The sequence below is a fragment of the Parasteatoda tepidariorum genome, chromosome 7 (genome assembly GCF_982258835.1).
Source record: "Parasteatoda tepidariorum strain Cologne lab strain chromosome 7, Ptep-v5.0, whole genome shotgun sequence".
Classification (NCBI taxonomy): Eukaryota; Metazoa; Arthropoda; class Arachnida; order Araneae; family Theridiidae; genus Parasteatoda; species Parasteatoda tepidariorum.
The window spans coordinates 68,594,031-68,598,522 of NC_141761.1; positions in this window are offsets into that span (position 1 = coordinate 68,594,031).

Sequence of the window (4,492 nt, forward strand, 5' to 3'; positions counted from 1 at the left end):
AAGAGTATTTGTCTTATGATAAATATTAATTATTTGAAAATATAGAAACATAAAAATTAAAAAGTTCTTTGATAGAAGATGTATAGACCAGAAGACTGCATATGTGGAATGCTCAAAAATCGAGAGAAGTACACATGTTTTTCAAAATTCTATAACTTCGTCAAAAAAAATCGAATCGATTTGAAATTTTGAGGACTTGCATAGAACTGTTCAAATAACTATTTTCTATTAACAGAAAGTACAAAAAATATTTTTTGCAAGTTTGGCAAGTGTTCAAACTTAACAACTTTTTTCACCATAAAAACAATCCGTGATGAAAAGCTGGATTCAGTTCGCAAAAAACAAAGTATTGCAATTTGATCATATGTAACTAACAGTAGAGGGTTCACTTCAGAACATATCAAATTTTCATGCCATTTGAATGATTTTTCGCAGTTCTATGAACATTTGAATTTAGGCCTTTTCTTTGCAGATTTCAAAATTTTCGCAAACTTTTGACCGGTAGTGTATATATATATATATGTATGTAATATACAGCTTATATACATATATATATATATGTATGTAATATACAGCTTATATACATATATAAGCTTATATATATATATACAGCTTATATATATATATGTATATAAGCATTTATAAATAAAAATTAAAAATAATTTTTTAAACCCCATTTAATGAAACTAAATTAGAGAAAAATTGTGATCGCCAAAAGTTAAGACCAATGAATTATACAGTTAAGACACCTTAAACTGTAAAGTTTCTGAGAAATTAAAAAAAAGCACAATTTCTAAAAATCAAAGAAATTTATAAAAATTCCAAGGAAAGTTATTCAAAAGAACCTGAAAAAGAAAAAATTTAAAAGCATAATGAAAGAGTTCCGGATGTTTCTTTGCGTAGAAGAGTTAAGTTTCAGTTTTGAACTATTTGTAAGCTTAAAAACTTTGTGGCTAAATTCAAATGATATTTCCTCAAATTGTACTCAATCAAAAAAAAAAAAAAAAAAACTCACTCATAATTTCAAGTTATAACAAACTTGTTTGTAAATTACAGTCCCCAATTTATAAATGTGGTTTCTTTCGAGGGGATTTAATTAATTGACTATGTCAACCTTCATTTATCAAAAGGTACCTCATAATATAATCAAGTTAACATGTTTTATATACTAGTGAGTTGGTATTTAATATTTATAGTGGTAGTTACGCCATACTTTCTTGAAATGAACTTTAACAAAAGATTTAATATCGCCAACGAAAATCTTAAAATGTCTTAAAAAAGATAATTTGTTAAGCGAATCCAGATTGAAATATTTGTGTTCTACGTGTCATAAAAAAATTACCATTCCTTATTGTATAAAGAAGACACTTATGAGTTTACTGACGCCACCAATCTCAATTGCATCACTATGAAGGAATTGTCAGAAACTGCTAGTGGTACAAATGAACGATCAAATTTTAAAGACAAAAGAACGAAAACAACGGTGGAATTTTGTGCATGCCATTCTAAGTAATAAGATGAATTACGTACACGAGAATTCATTGAATCATATAGGTTCTGAATGTAAGAGATTCTTGGAGAATGGCACCCCATATGGCTTAGACTTGACGCCAAATTTCAATCTTATTTTGTGTCTCACTTGTACCCCAAAAATCGTCGACTAATGAAATTCAACAAATGTTCAAGAGGCCATGGAAGAAAAAACCTTGTTATGCATTGTAGAAGGCTTTTACAATCATAAAAACATGTGCTTAGGTATTATCTTGCGGCAATACATACAGCAATCTGAATACATCGAAGAATGGGTAGAACCTCTGCCTCCTGGGAGCTGAGAAACGCCTCCCAATGCAGCACCAATACAGAGCATGCAATTGCATTTTATTTTGAAGGCATGTTTAATTAAAATTAAATTAAAATTGGTGGATCAAAACCATCTGAAACACAAACAATCAACTTCCCTCCCCTTGGCCACGGTAAAATTTTCAAGCATTGACCGGACCGAGGCTTTAAATAACTTAGCCATGGGATACAATATTAATTATTCTAATGGCTATAATTAATTTAGACATCACTGAAGATAAATTTCCTAGTATAACCAAGTCAATTTTTTTTAACAGAAATTTATAAATATACATTTTGAAGGTAGTTTTTATTGAAAGAAAACTTTTTTATTTTAACAGAACTCAACAAGAAACTCTCATTTGAAAAAAATTGTGTTGCATTCTCAGCACAAGTTGATATACCACCAGTAACTTTAAAACTAAATTTTTACTAGAAAGCGTGTTTCTTTCTCCTTAGCTTAATAAATTCAATTTCCAACCAGTTTGTTTAAAGTTCTCTAATCATCGGCCTAACCCACGGGATGCTTTCGTGGTTTTTTTTCCTTGTAACGCAAATACACGTTAATTTCATAGAAAAAGTTTTACATGGAGGAAATTTACCCCCCTGGAATTACTTTCATTTTGTCCTGTATGAGTTCAAAGATTTTTGGATACAATCCTAGATACCAAAGATACAATCCTTACATTAAGGACAGCAGAATTCACCATATGAAACTTCTGTTCGACATGTAATTATAAGGTAAAATTTCTACTGGAATATCGAGAAGTTTAAGAGATTATAATAAGGTACACCTAATTGCACGTGAATTACGCTTATACATATCGAATGATTGAAAATCGTACTCTGATAATTAAAAAATTTCATTTAAAATACCATCAGTTTGATAAAAAATTTTTTTTTTAAAAAAATCCTATGTTTAACTGAAGAAGATAAATGCTATTAAAAGTTTAAATAAATCAACTGAAAAACTTATTACGAAGTTCACTATTAACAGATGTTTGCACTTCATAGCAAAGTTTTTTATAAACCATTTTAAGTACAAGCAGACATTCCACATTTCTTTCAAAAAACTTTTTTTTCAAAATTTTGATTTAGAAAAAAATCTGAAAATAAAAACATATTTTAATTTATATAGACGAGCAAAAAGTTTTCTTAGAAAGACATTTTGTAAAATATTTGTTCGAAAGAAAATTGTAAAATTTTAATATTGTTTTTCATGAATGTTATGATACCCGATCGGATAATAAATTCAACCTTTACCGCATACCTGGAACCGGTACGGATAACATATTTTTTTTTTTTTGTATACCCGAAATCGGTTGGGTAAAATATTTAATTTTCTCCTTGCACTAGGTCAAACTTTACTGAGTAATATAATTACTGAGAAAATCCTTGAATGCTTTAACACCTAACCCAATTAATTGCTATGTTTAAGAAACGGAAGTTGCTTTTAATGTGGTAAACAATAAGGAAAAATATTTTTTAAAAAGTAACTTTCTTGCATATTCAAGGTCAAGAACAGCACGTTTGAGTATAAATTTCACTCTGTAATAGCATTTGGTTAATTATTATAACTTTATAATAATTGTGTACCGTAATTAACCTCATTACAAATCACTGTAATTATACAAATTAAGCATCCCTTCTTTTTAATGTGTAATAATGACACTAAGAAATTAGATAAACTACCTATTTTTTATGTGCTACCCATGATATTTACATTTATAAAACTTCGGCTTTCAGCAATTTTATTCTGTAAAATGTGACTTACTTCGTTCAAAAAGTTGTTGTTTATGATTGAGAATTCCGAAACACGTGATTGAAGAAGAAAGAGAAATTAGCTGTTTCAAATTTTTTATCATAGCGATTCGGCGAAGTTCATCAGAAATTAAAGAACTAAGAACTAAAATTGTCGAATAGGAGAGGACCGTAGATTGTAAACTCAAGATGGCGTATTTTTCTCTATTTAATCCTCTCTTGAAAACAGTATCGAAGGAAGCATTTGTGCTTTGGTAGTTTGCTCCTGTTACTTGGGACTGCCTTGGCATGTAACAGGCTGTAGTGCCTTGAAAGAAGAAGTTTGCTCTTAAGAAAAATTTCTTGAAGTCCGATTGTGTAGCATCTAGCAGCTTGTTTCGCATTTATGTTCTTTGACTCATTAAACTGCTGTTGTTATTGCTTATTGTCATTGTCAATAAGCAATATTATTCAGTTGTGCGTGACCATAGGGGTAAAGGAATTAAAAATTTCCAAATTACCCCACAATACTAACTAATACAACAAGAATAAACCAGAGTGGTTCAGTCTAGAAAATACATACCAAAAATTATCTCCAAACTAGAGGATATATGTACAACTGATAAGCTGAAATCCTAAAAATTTATGTAAAATGAGAACATTTACAATCACCAAAAGTGTAATGAAATATCTTTCAATACTTTGTATTTTTTCTAGACCATAAAAACGCTAATAAAAGAATGTAAAACTAAATGCATTATTTACTTTCTCAACCTCTCCCTCAAATCCAAACGATATCTGATGTGGTGGCTTTGAACCACCCAGTTAATAACGAAAAACTGAGATAATTCATATTTTTCAACTATATACCTAGTTAGTATGCATTGGATTAATAATGATATATTAAAATTTT